Source organism: Lygodium microphyllum, chromosome 2 (assembly GCF_053477565.2).
Source record: "Lygodium microphyllum isolate KBCC chromosome 2, Lygodium_microphyllum_v1.1.10, whole genome shotgun sequence".
NCBI lineage: Eukaryota > Viridiplantae > Streptophyta > Polypodiopsida > Schizaeales > Lygodiaceae > Lygodium > Lygodium microphyllum.
Window position 1 is genome coordinate 108,888,605 of NC_141136.1, and position 14,985 is coordinate 108,903,589.

A 14,985-nucleotide genomic window follows, 5' to 3' on the forward strand; every position below is an offset into this window, starting at 1 on the left:
ACCTGTCATAATCAAATCATCAACATAAATGACAAGTAGCATAATATCTTTCTCTGTTTTTCTCACATAAAGTGAGAAATCTACCTTGGAAATCTGAAAGCCAATAGTGACAAGATACTGTCCTATCTTGTCAGACCATGCTCTAGGTGCTTGCTTCAAGCCATACAAGGCTTTCTTCAACCTGCAAACAAACTCAGGATGAACAGCGTGCACATAACCTGGTGGCTGCTCCATATATACCTCTTCTTGCAAATCACCATGCAAGAAGGCATTCTTTACATCCATCTGATGTAAAGACCATCCCTTTGATGCAGCCATAGCAATGACTGCTCTTACGGTTGCCATCCTTGCAACCGGACTGAATGTTTCTTCATAGTCAATTCCATATGTTTGTGCATACCCCTTGACTACTAATCTTGCCTTGTATCTGTTCACAGAACCATCTGCATTGTGCTTCACCTTATAAACCCACTTACAGCCAATTGCATTCTTACCTTTAGGCAAAGGTACCAATTCCCATGTAGCATTTGCTTCCAAGGCATCCATTTCTTCATCCATGGCTTTCTCCCATTTTTCTTTTCCCATGGCTTGCTCAAAAGAAGTGGGTTCTGGTTCCTGTATCACCTTGACCATATATGCATAGTGAATGGCTGTAAATCCATCATATTTCAGCCTATCCACAGGATACCTAACTCTGGTAGACCTGCGCAAAGTAGGTTCACTTCATGGCTTGCTCTCAAAACATCCCTGGTCTTCCTTACTCCAGGTGTAACAATAGAAGGAATACCCAAATCATCATCAATGCTCTGTTCTGAGCCACTGGATTCACCATCCACATAAGAGTGACCTGCATTCACATCAAACATGGGCTGATCAACCTTCTCTTTTCCTTTTCATGATACCTGCATACCACTATCTGCATTACTTTGAGAAGATTCTCCTGATCTCAATCTGCCTGTCCATGGCGAAGAATGTGAACCACTGCTAGAGGACGCTCCAAGTACACTAATATTTTGTGACTGCTGCTGTGAATTCTGTGCAGCATTACCATTTTGTGCATCTACATCATCAATCACATTTACCGGTTTATACTACCTACTCATCTCATCAAAAACAACATATCTGCTCACTGTAAACTTACGAGTAGAAGGGTTATAGCATCTATACCCTTTTTGCTGCAGAGAGTAACCAATAAAGATGCACTTCTCAGCTTTTGGATCCAACTTGGATCTCAACTCATCTGGCACATGTACATAGGCAATGCAACCAAAAATTTTCAAATGAGAAATATCTGGTTTCCTACCAGTATACCTCTCCTCTGGAGTCATTCCATGTATTACTGCAGTGGGAGTCCTGTTCATTATGTAGACTGCTGTAGCAACTGCTTCAGCCCAATAAAAATCTGGCAGGTCTTTTTCATTGAGCATGGCACGAGACACCTCTACAATATGTCTATTTTTTCTTTCTGCAATTCCATTTTGCTGTGGGGTATGAGTGCATGAATATTGCTGCTTTATGCCATGCTCCTGCAAGAACCTTGCAAACTCATTTGAGAGGTACTCTCCCCCTCCATCTGACCTTAGGCATTTTATTTGCAGGCCTGTTTCTTTTTCAACCATAGCTTTAAGAGTTTTGAAATGCCCAAAAACTTCACTTTTCTTTTTCATAAAATACACCCAAACTTTTCTGCTGTAGTCATCAATAAAAGTAACAAAATAATGACAGCCTCTAAGAGATGCAGCTTTAGTAGTCCACACATCAGAGTGGATTAATTCCAATGGCTTCTTACTCTCTTGAACATGTCTAGGAAATGGTTTCCTTGCCTGTTTTCCAAATTGACAGGCTTCACATATCTTATGCATTTCTGCAACCTTGAATTTGGGCAATCCTGCAACAATATTTTGGGCCTGCATTGATTAAATCTGACCTTTATTTTTCATATCCTCAACAAAGCATCCATGAGGATTAAATCTGACCTGCAAGCCCTGTTCAACCATTTGACCAACAGAAACTAGATTCTTGGTGATATTCGGGACATGAAATACATCGGACAGGTATTTCTTTTTCCCATCCTGCATAGACAAAGGAATTTTTCCAATCTGCACAATAGGATGTGCAGTATCATCACCAGTCTCCACAAATCTTGGTTTTTCCATTTTCCTTGCATCCTCCATCCATTCTGCATGACCTGTCATGTGGTTTGATGCACCTGAGTCAACATACCATACATCATTGCTTTCTTCTCCACTTGTCACAGAATTGTTCATGTGCTGCACCATGAACAAATTCTCATTTCTATCATCACCCTGTCTACTAGAAGATGCATAATTCCCTTGTTGCAGTTTTTCATTCATAATGTCATTCTGCTTTTTATAGCAGTCTTTAGCCATATGATCCATTTTACCACAGTAGTAGCATTCAACATTACTGTTTGCATTTTGACCTCTTTGCCATCCACCACGACCTCTTTGGCTCCCCCTGCCTCTAGAGTTACCACGTCCTCCTCCATAGGACTGGTTTTCTTGAGTTTGCTGCATATTCTGATTTCTACCATGGCCTCCAAATCGGCCTCCTCTACCTCTGCCTCTACCTCTTCCAGCATTTGAGTAGAAGACAGCTTCTTTTGAAGTTCCTCCTGAAGAAGATGCACCACCATTTCTCTGCTCCTCAGAAATTAGAAGAGCAATCAACTCCTCAAAATCAGGAAATCTTTCACGAACTGAAATGGATGTCCGAAACTGTGCATAATCCTTTCCTAGACCATTCAAGGTCACAGAAACTAAATCATCATCTTCCACTGGCGACCTAATGGAAGCAAGTGCATCTGCAATCTTCTTCACCTTCATGTGGTAGTCATTGATGCTCATATTTTCTCTTTGCACATTGTGCAACTCTTGCTTAAGCTGCATTTTCCTGGCTTGCGTATTTGTGCTATACATCTTTGACAGAGTATCCCATGCCTCCTTTGGCGTACTTGCATCCTGAATATGCACAATCATAGAGTTTGAAATGCTGATAGACAGCCAGTACATAACTTTCCTAGCTCTCTCATGCCATGCTTTGAATGCCTGCATTTGCTGTTGATTGGGAACATCAGGAAGAACTGGTTCTTCTTCATTTCCTGCAACAAATTCCCAATATCCTTTTCCCATAAGGAAATTCGTCATTCTAAACTTCCATGCCTGGAAGTTGTTCTTGTTAAGCTTTTCAGTGACAATCTATGAAAGAGAATCAGACGCCATTACAGAATACTGCAAAAAATTCTGTCACTGCAAAAAACACAGCTTCACCCTCACAAGGGCAAATGTGCAAAACTGGCGAAAGTGGTATTTGACCACACAGTCACTTCCTAGTGACGATTTTGCATAAACAGGAACCAAGGATGATTCTGAAACTCCCAATGTCTCTGCGCACAAGCATACGATGCAATTTCTACAGTAACTTTTCACCGACCTGTAGAACAGTGGCTGCACAGCATAAAACTGAGCCTTTTCCTGAGTGCGTGCAGAAAACTTCCGCCTCCAAAACAGGCCCCGAAATGGCCTCAAATCAAAAAAACAAGGTCGCCAAGGGCTAAACCCCTTTCCCGCAACATATACTGCCCTCTTACTTCACTGCGAAGGGCGTCTCAACCTGAGACAATACACTCTTGCAATTTCCGGCTATGCTACCTGCAGAGATATGCTCGCAAAACAGAAAATGAAAGCAACATTGCTCCTCTTACCAGAACACCGCGAGCTTGGCTTGCTTTCTTGAGCTCCTTACCACGAACAAGGCTCTGATACCATGTCACGATTGTGGGAGAGAAGGAAGGAGTCTCACTTGTAGCTTTCTTGCTTGCACGATGGGGGAATACACACAAGGGTGGAGGCTGAAAACAGTTTTCCTCTTCTTAGTTGTGTAAGCCAAAAGAACTCTCATACAAAGAAATAGAAGAACCCTATATATGGGTCTCAAACCAAACTCAACTAACTAAGGTGGCATACTAACTGAGCCACGAACTAGAGTAGATAAGGATAGCTATCATGTAGCTATTATTCATGGGCGGTGTACCAACCGCATCTGCAACTGACAAGTCGGTGACATAAATACACAACGGTCACCCTGGCGTATCACGAGTGGAGCTCGATATCTCAACACTATTGTCTTACAATCTTTCCTCGCAGGTATAGACGCTGTATGTAATATGTTTTATCTACACATGGTAATATGATTTTTCTTGTGTAGATGTGGAATCCTGGATCCTCCAGCACCCCATTCAACAAGGAGCAATTCATGGGGGAGATGACCAATTATCTTGGTCACCTTCCCACTGTAGATGAGGTTTTTAGTGTGATGTCTGGGACACCTATCACATCTTTGCTTACATAGGGATCAGTTGAGGTACATGGATCGGCCGAAGCACGTACATCTGCAGAAGCACGCGTATCGAGTGAGGTAGAGGGTAGTGCATGTCGAGGGAGGAGGGAGAGTGGTGCGGGACGAGGAGGTTGAGGGCTTTGTGGGGGTTGCCTAGGTGGTGGCTCCCGATCACCCTCACCGGAAAATGAGAGAGGTGAGCCTCCACAAATGTACTACTCTATCACTGATGTTGGTGGTATCTTGCATGACTTTGAGGGGAGGGAAGTGATAGCCTACTTGAGGAGTGTCGTGCATGCCACATACAAAGATTGCATGATTCCCTTCAAGCACAAAAAAAATGGTTTGTGGCAAGAGGTGCTGCGGGCAGTACATAAAAGGTACCCTAATCCCGAGAATTCACGATTCTCAGATGATTGGGGACGGTCAAAGGTGAGAGACGCACTTCATAACAAGAGGTCTCACCTTATGACACGCGCCAAGGAGTCATTGCGGAGACAAGAGCAGGGGCACCCTGGATATGGCCAACCACCCAATTGCCACAGCAAGGAGTGGAAAGAGGCCAAGAAGAGAGCATCGGAGAAAATGACAAGTCGCCAGCATGCAGAGGCACGACGTATCCAGATGGCAACCATGGGATTGTCGCATTATGGATCGGGTGGCAGGGAGTCATGGGAGGCTGAGTTTGTAAGTATTATTTGATTTCTTTTTTTAAATTAAATTTTGTAATTTATTTCACTTCATTATGTAGTGTGTTTTAATACGTTGTATGTTCAAATTGTTTTGTAGTATCATATCGTTGGTAGGATGCCTACTCTTAGAGAGGTAGGCTACCATCGAGGTCATAACCGGGCGTCCACTTGGCAACATTTCTACGAGGAGGGACTCATCACGGAGGAGCAATATAATCGCACCATGAGGATTCCACCACCAGAAGAGGTATGTTTTATTTTTTATATGAAAAGTATAGATAACTCTAATTTATTGTTTGTAATGGTATTTATATACCTTAATCCTTTGTGTAGGCGAACCTTGATGCAGTTGAGGATAGTGAAGGGGGGACTAGCAGTAGCAGTGGCAGCAACGACAGTGGCATAGGCAGCGGTGGTGGTAGCGATGATGATGCCTCTTGTGAGGAGATATAGAGGAGCCCCATGCATGCATGCCTCCCCTTGGCTTGTAATTTTCATTTTTGATATGTATTACTTTCAGCTAGTGCTTGCGACCATGACGTCACAAGCACTAGAACTCATAATGTAAAAACCTTTCATCTATATATATGAAATTTCGTGTGCTACATACATTATTTTGTTTTCAGTATCCAATCTTCGAAATAATCTTTCTTTGTTTTCCCTAAGCATACAATTTGATGTTGATGGGGGGAAAAAAAACCAGAGAGCATGTGGCTTGCAAAGCCACATGCTCTCTGGTTTTTTTTTCATACCTCTGTTTTGCGCGTCTATCAGCGCGTCTAAATTGCAGGATAAATGCGCGTCTATTCTCGTCAAAAACTTTCAGAGTAAACATGGTTTTAGACGCGTAGATACACGCTTATATAGACGCACAATATGAATATGTCCACTTTTTTATAAATATGATTATATATTTATGTAGCGCGTTTATACGCGCGTCTATAGGTGCGTCTAAGTGTGCGTGTAACTCTGATCATAAGCACGCTTTTAGATGCGATTTTGTAGACACTCAAATAGACGCGTTAATAAACGCGCCTGATATTTTTTTTCACAATTCAAATATTGCGTCTACAAGCGCATCTATGGAACCTTTTTGTTGTAGTGGTTGTAGTCGAGATTGCAGTAGTCAGCTCCTTCTTATTGGAGACGAGGTGTTCCAAGATCTAAGTTGAGCTCATCCTCTCCCTTTTCTTCTTCATCATCTTTATCTAACCATAATTCTTCTTCTTTTTTCACATGTTTCTTCTTTTCTTGGCTCCTTTCCATTTTTCAGCTCTTGGGCTCTTTTAGATCTCATATGCTTCAAGTATGGTTCGCCTTGCTCTCTGTGGCTTCTTTGGATCTAGAGGCAGTCTCCCAATTCCACCTTAGTATGATATCTTCTTGTAGCCTTGTATCGAGGTCTCGAGCCATCTTCACTTGCCGTAGCCTCTGTGTGTGTGTGATTTCTCTACTTTTCTTTTACCTCTCTCTCTATGTGTGTGTGTGTGTTCTCTCTCTCTATTTTCTCCTATTTTTTTTATTTTTCTCTAGACTCCCCCTCTCTCTATCTATTTCTATTTCTCTCTCCCCCTCTCTATCTTTATTTCTCTCCTTCCTTCCCTCCCTCCCTCCCTCCCTCTTCCACCCTCATCTCTCTCTCTCTCTATTTCCTTTTCTTGTCTTTATTTTTCTCTCGCCTTCTCCACCCTCCATTTCTTTGACTCCCTCCCCCCTCTTTTCTTTTTTCCTTTCCTCTCTCTATTTTTCTCTCCATCTAATTCTCTCTTGCATCTCTCTCTCTCTCTCTCTCTCTCTCTCTTTATCTCTTACTCTCTATTTCTTTATTTTTATCTCTCTCTCCCCCTCTCTATTTCTCTCTCTCCCTCTCCTTCCCTATCTTCATTTCTCTCCTCCCTCCCTCCCTCCCTCCCTCTGTGTGTGCATGCGTGTGTGTGTGTGTCTCTCTCTCTCTCTCTCTCTCTCTCTCTCTCTCTATCCCTCCTCTCTATTTTTCTCTCTCTTTGTATTGCACTCTCCATTTTTTTCTCCGTCACTCTCTTCATTTCTCTCTTTCTCTCTTCCTCCCTCCCTCCCTCCCTCTATGAATCTCTTCATAAACAATAAGAAAGAGAGAAGCGAAGAAAAGAGAGAAGAGAGAATGCACTTACCTCAAAGCTTGAAGAAGAATCCTTTCACATTTCTCTCCTTCTTCTTCTTCTCTTTCACGGGTTTCCTCCTTCTCCTTTGGGTATAGTTTTCCCCTCTCTTTTCATGGATGGCAATGGTCATGGCGGTGGCAGCGACCTCTCTCTCTCTCTCTCTCTCTCTCTCTCTCTCAATCTCTCTTGCTTTGATCTCTCTCCCTTCTTCTCTATATACATCTCTTCATCAACAAAAAGAAAGAGATAAGTTAAAAAAAAAGAGAAAAAAAAAGAGAAGAGATAATTCACTTACCTCAAAGCTTGAAAAAGAATTCTTTTGTACTTCCCTCATTTTTCTTCTCCTTCACGAGTTCCTTCCTTCTAAAAAGGAGACTCTCGAAGCATATCCCGATTTCTAGGATGATTAACACAAACAATAAGAAATTTGACTGCTTTCCTCCCATCCTTGCTTCTGAATCTTGCATAAGCAGAACCATCATCAAGCACCTTGTTTCCATACACACTCCTGTAGTATAGGGATGTCCCAAAATCACTACATATGAGGAATTACCTTGCACAAAGAAGTGTTTCTCTTCTTGTACATCACCAATCATCACTTTTACATTAGGACATGTAGCATAAAGCTCTCCTGAAGAATTATTTGTAGCCCTCAAACGCCAACCATGATCAGTATCTACAGGTCATGCACCATTTTCATACAATCCACACTCAATGACATTTATATTAGATCCATGGTCAAGTAAAGCAACACAAGGAGTTTAAAACCATATTGAGGAATATGGAAATTTTCCATAAGTTTGGGACACGTGGTCAAATCCTTGGATTTTTCATAACTTGAACACTATAACTCCAAATCGAGTGCTCTATAGCTCAATAGATTCCATTTTTCAAGTGCTTTTCAATGATAGGTCACATCATCTGGTTTTGAGAAACTTATGGGCATGTTATCCAGGTGCCACCTTTTTAGTATTCAAAAAATGAAAATTGGGAGATTCCCAAACTCACTAATATTGTGTTGTTTCACATTCCCCTATTTTCACTACTGTTTCAATGGTAGCCCTGGCCCAATGATTTCTTGTGTAGTGACTTTGAGGAATAAATCCTAGAGTCTCTTTCCCATATTGTTGCATCTGCCTTACTCCACCATGGATATTGCTACAAGACATGCATTTTCAGCCACTTTCTTCTCTTTTCCACATGCTGACCACCACTGATTAGTAGCATCTTGCATAGATAATCCAGGACTTACTTCATGCTCATTTTCAGCCCGAATACCCAACAAACCAGTTTCCTCTTTAAATTGCAGCAATGCACTAGTGGTATCACCAAGAAACTGATGCTTCCTCTTAATTATGTCAATGATCTCATCATGAAATTCTCACTTGGTGATGCCAAGCACCTCTCCCAAGGTGAATTCCACCCGATTGTTTAAGATCCGTTCTTCAAGTATCTTCTTCAGATTTGCGGTTGTCTCAATGTCAAACTCTGCAACTTATACCTTGGCTACTTACCCTTCTTTTTGCCCTCTTGTTTGCTATCTTGTTTTTGCTCCTGACTGACCTCTTCCATAACATGCTCGGGAGGTGGCTGATTTGTAGCTTTAGATTGATCCACACTTCTTCTTGTCAGTCTTTTAGATGTCCCTGCATTATCTTCATCTCTCTTTCGTTTCTCTTCCATAAGTACATTCGTGTTTTGTACCTTTGCTAAATATGCATACACTGAATATGCATCTAATGGTGATTTCCAACCAATTATGTCACGAATGTCTTGCCTTGCATGAGACATTTCACAATCAATAACCTTTCTCTTTTTAGCTGCATGTAAAGCATGTATCCATATTTCAACCTTTCGACCAACCATCACTTGGCCATGCATTCTATCCAATTGTAGATCAAAAGTAGAAGCATATACCGCCGCATAAGCATTTCAAACAACCAAGTTTTCCAACAACTTCTGCATACCTTCCTTTCCAAAATTCAAAGCAAGAGGCAATCCCGTTTCTTATACATGGATCTTGCCATCTTTCCAAAAGATGAGTTGTCATGCCAAGGCCTCCTGATAGGCAACACAATCCTTTCTCTCATGTTGCAAACTATCACACCACATACATCTTTTTCCTAGCTTAGGGGTTGCTGCTCGTCCCCTTTCCTCTTGTCATTTTTCATCCAATTTTGCAAGATTCAATTGAAGATCCCACATCCCTTTGACCAATTCATCTAAGACATCTTCCCTAACAGAGGAAACAATAGCAGGTACAACCATAGGGTTAGCCACAGAAGTGGGTGGCTTACTAGATACATTAACTGTCTTGCTCATAATAGTGGGTAAGCTAGATAAATGCAATCTTTCTCTTCTTCTATGTTTTTTCACAAGTGCAGTAATGGCTTCCTTGACATGTCTTCACTCTATTTTCAGACATGTCTCTATAGTCTGACCCTCTAGCAAATCATCAAGCTTCTCTTGAAGCTCAGGATCTGCTGATTGTAGAAACAATTCAATTTTTTGACTTGCAAGAGCTTGGTGTTTTGCAAGATCCAACTGCTCAAATCAACTTTCAAATTCTCTTAACAATTCTGTATAGCCACGAGACCCTTATTGGGTTGTAAAACCCACTCCTAAAAAGTCTTGCACGTAATCAAACTCGTTTATTCAATTTAAAATTCTTCCCTGAGTGTCTTCTTGAAAGCTACCTAGTAAGCATCCTGCATGTATAATTCAGTAATTCACGCTTTTAGTTCATGTACAGTAACACGTACAAAATACCGACTCCATGCAAGTTAAGCCACCCCAAAGAATTCTATCTTCTGAGCATAGGTATATACATATGCATATACATTCCTACCATTGAATAACTTCATCTCACGCTCAACTGCTTGTAGAGTATTCATCACAACAGTTTCTGTTTGAGCAGAAGCTTGCATCACCTGTTGTTGTGGTTGTACCTGCATAAGCATATTGTGTTCGAAGGTTCTCCCATCTTGTTTTTTCTTCTTGTGACGAGCTTTCACGTCGGGTTCACCAATGTTGGAGAGGTTTTTTTCGTCGTACCCCCCTTCCGAAGCCAAGGGAGCCATCAAATTCGGGTTCAGAGCAGTAGAGAAGAAGCTGTTATTTCTGATCCACATTTTTGTTCTACAAGGGAGCTCTAGGAGATCTAATGCCTGGAGAGTGCTTCTGGGTAGTGCCAAACAAAGGATTTCAGATTCTGTCAATACATATTGATTTGATTCATTGTGCTTTGTCATTATTGTGTTTACCTCTTGTGTATTGTTTATCTCCTCTTCCATCTCCTATCTCTACTTCCTTCTACTTCTGATCCCCTGTGGATTCGACCTTTCGACAAAAACCCTCAGACATCGCCTGCATCCCCATAGCCAAGGAAAATGCATTTGACACTCTTAGGATCCAACTTAGTACGCTTGTCTTTGGGCACATGGCAGAATGCCTTACATCCAAAGACACATAAATGTGCATAAGACGGAGATTTCCTAGTCCATACCTCCTCTGCAACAACCTGGAAATCCAAACCACTAGAAGGTGATCTATTTATGACATGCACAGTACTGATTGCCTTAGTCTAAAAGTTCTATGGTAAGCATGCATGGCTAAGCATACTGTGTACACTCTCCTGGATGGTTCTATTTATCCGCTCAGCCAAACCATTCTGGGATGGGGTATAGGGGCGGTCAACTAATGCTTAATACCCCTCTCATCACATAGTTGCTCAAAAGCACATGACACATATTCTCCTCCATTATGAGTCCTAAGGCATTTCAGCCTATGCCTAGTTTGATTCTTAACAAATGCAAGCCATCTCTGAAATACAACTAAGACATCTAACTTAAGCTTAATGGGGTAAGCCCAGACTTTACACAAAAAATCATCAATGAATGTCACAAAATACTTTGCATACCCATAGACTGAAAGGGCATGGGCCCACAGACATCTGAATGTACTAATGCGAGGGGCCCACTCATGCGTGTCCTACCAGACTTCTTATGCGTATTCCTAGTCTATCTGCCATAAAGACAATGCTCACATGAATCAAAACATGCATAGTCAAGGGGTAGTAAGTACTGCAAACTAGAAAGCATTTTCATTCTCTTCAAGGACATATGGCCCAAATGGACATGCCAAAGAGATACATATGGGATGGAACCCACTGACAAAACATGGTCAACAGAGGATCCATCAACTACAAGAGGATAGAGTCAGCTAGCTTTGGCACCTCTAGCAAGCACAAGTCTGCCACGGGTGATCTTCCAGGTAGAATCCCCAAATGAAACATAAAACCCAGCATCATCAAGCTGCCCTGCAAATATAAGACTACGTGTAAGTGCACGTCTCGCACACGTACATGACATACATCCTGCAATAGAAAAGTATTGCTAGTAGAGAACTGTAGCCATACATCCCCAATGCCAATAATAGCAAGTGACATGTCATCACCCAAGCAAATTGAACCAGAGATACTACGGTAGGAGTGGAACCACTCACGTCATGGTGTAACATGAAATAAAGCACCAGAATCCAAAAGCCAGCACTGCGCATATATAGAATGAACATCGGTCAACGACATAGCATCACAAGAACTAGCTGCAAGTATGTACTCCCCATTGGAGTCATTAGTCTGCATGGCATTTATCTCCTCGATTTTCACACTGGATTTCGCAGGTATAATGCTGCAATCAGAGGACTTTTCCTGTACTTTGTCTTTTCCCCTTCTCTTTGCGCTTCTCATTGCGCAACTCATGACATTGTGGGGGTATATGACCCTTCTTGCTGCAATGATGACATGTCACATTAGCATTTCTCCCACGAGACTTTTTGTGTGACTTACCATGCGACTTAGACCTAGACTTCAAAGCATGCGACATACAAGAGGCATCCAAGTTCTTTCGGTTGATCTCTTCTGCAGAAGAGCACTCTCTACATCAGGCAAGTTCAAAATAGTAGCAAGAGCACATAAGGTAGTGCGGAATACATCCCATGACTCACTTAGAGTCCCAAGCAAAAAAATGGAGTAACCTCATCATTAAAGGTAATACCCTATGAAGTTAAGTTCTCGAGAATAGCATGGAACTAGCTCAAATGAGCAGACATTGTCATATTCTCCTTCATGTGCAGGTCCATAAGCTGCTTCAGCTCTAATACATCCGACTTGCTAGACTTTTCTTGTCATAGAGGTTCTTAATTTTATCGCAAAGCTGCCAAGCACTCTGTGCTTCCTCAACCACATTGTAATGCACCTGTTCAGTGAGAGACAAGATGAGAGTGGACGTGCATAACTCATCAAGCTCATCCCATTCATCATCAGTCATAGTTTCAGGTTGCTCGCCATACATCCTTAGTGGCATAATCTATGATTTTTGCACCAATAACCTGCAAAACTTGGCTCTTCCAATAGACATAATTTGTACCATCAAGCTTAGTGATGTTGAAGATAGCACTGTTAGTGGAGGAAGAACCCATAATGCAATCCAAAACAGTGCAGACAATTTAAAATTGCTTGATGTTTGCTGCTGTAAACAGCTAAAATACTACCAAAACCAAGGCAAAATGACCATGAACTGAGAGCTAATGATGCTGCCCACTAAGTACCATAAAAAATATATAAAATCAGGATGATTCAGTATGAAAATTCCACATCAATCCATGCATAACTGCTTGCTGTAATAAATTACAACCATGTATAATGAGAGCAAACTGTAGGCAAAATCAATGCACCAAGTCAACCATTGACTCAAAGCATAACCAACATCAAGAGGACATAAATCAACATATAACAGTTATACGGACATCGAGCAAACACCTAAGCATGTCAAACAAATCCGTCAATAAGTCGGCACACCCCTATGTAATAGGGCAAAGTGTACACAACACTAGCAAGACTAACACAAAGAGGTGTATGTTCAGGGAGTGCAAAGCCCAAATTAGCCCAAGTACATGCATGCGGACCACGACATATCAACCGCACAACATCCAAGTGAAGAAGATCCTAGTCTCAGAAGACTCAAAGCTCAATAGTATAAACTACCTGCTCAATGTCTGTCAAGCATCCAACGATGCTCCCACTGGCACAAAAGTCATATGGATCAAGCCAAGAAGCTCAAGAAAGGCATATGAGAGCACTAGAGATGAAAGATCCAAGACCAGACATCAATAAGACATCATGAGCATATAGGCTCTGTAGCCTCCAATTAGAGCATCCATAGACATAAACTGTATCCCAAATACAACTCTGGCAAGACATGAAATATTCCAAGTAAGTTCTGGGAACCCAGATGCAAACCAAGACAAGGCACTAGTAGCAATCGGCTCCAAACAATGTAACTAGCATGTAGTAGTGGCATAGGCCAAGCATGTCAAGGCCGGTCAGACATATGTAACATACATGATATATGTATATCCAAGACGGAACATCAAAAGCATTCCAAAGCTGAGCTCAAGCTCAAATAAATATCCTGAACCAAAGACAAGCTCGATGTCGTACCTCGAAGGTCAATACTTCATTGCATATCCCAAAGAAATAGCTTGAAAACAATAGGCATAACCAAACATGAAGTAATAGGCTTCAGCCCACTGTTGTACAGCAGTGATTTACTATTCAAAAATGAGTTTTTTCAACAAGAAAATCAATCCAAAATGATGGCATATGTGCATTGTATCCCCCAAACAATTGGACATCAATAGGTACCAAACCGATTAAGTAGAAGTGCCCAAACAAATATAGCATTAGATGCCAATGTTACTCATGCATAACATGACTGTGGGATTGTTGTAAACAATCTTGGAAATTTACAGATCAGACCCAACTCTGATGCCAATGATCAAGGAGGCTTCAACACATGTTAGAGATCATTGCCAAGTGCATTGCCAAGCCTGAAGAATCATGAAATAGCCATCACTAAGGAGTAGATGTGCTGATGTGGTATGCTATCCAGATCAGCCAAAAAAATGGCACAAATTTGCTGATATATGCCTTTTCTACGGTGCATCCACATGGCCTCAATGGTAATGGTTAGAGGCTCTAGGAGGTGCCCAGGGAGGCACACAAGCCTCAAGTGTCCAAATGCAAGACGGAGCAAGATACAAGCTCCAAGGGTTTGAGCTATGGCTGCCTTGATTGATTGTAACCTAAGAACTAAATAAAAGCACTGAAAGAACACTTCAATGCCTCTGTAGCAATGCCCTGAGGGTGGCTCAATAGGTCGAAAAGGTGCTCGGGAAGTTGGGGAGTGATGGGAGCTCGGGAAGGTCGACTATGGCTGTCGGGAAGGAGACCCAATGATGTAGGTATTTGAATGGAAGCTAAGAATGCCACAAACCAAGCTCAGGAAGTCAGGAAGCCTTGCTCTGATACCCGTTGAAAGGTGAGAATGATCAAAGCTTGCTTGGAAGTGAGCTATGGTGGAGAGTAAGAGCAAGAAGGGCCTTTCTTTATTCAAACTGTCACTAAAGGAATAAAGAATAAAGTGGCAGTGAAGGGCACCCACCTCCTGCAGTGTGCAGTGGTAGGTACTGTCAATGTAGTAATACACGGGTGGCTAGGCAGAGGTGCCTTTACCCCCCAACATTCAGCAGGACTTGGCTGCTCTTCAACCGAATGCCACTTTATGACTATTTATCACAGAACCCAGGAGAAACTGTGGAACATTATATTGAGAAGATGGAGACATTAATTAGGAAGATGGGACAAAATGCTTCCTTAGAGGATATGCAAAAATGGAAATTTATTGAAGGATTGCAGGAAATACTAAGGGAACATGTAAGCCTTAAGCAGCTAG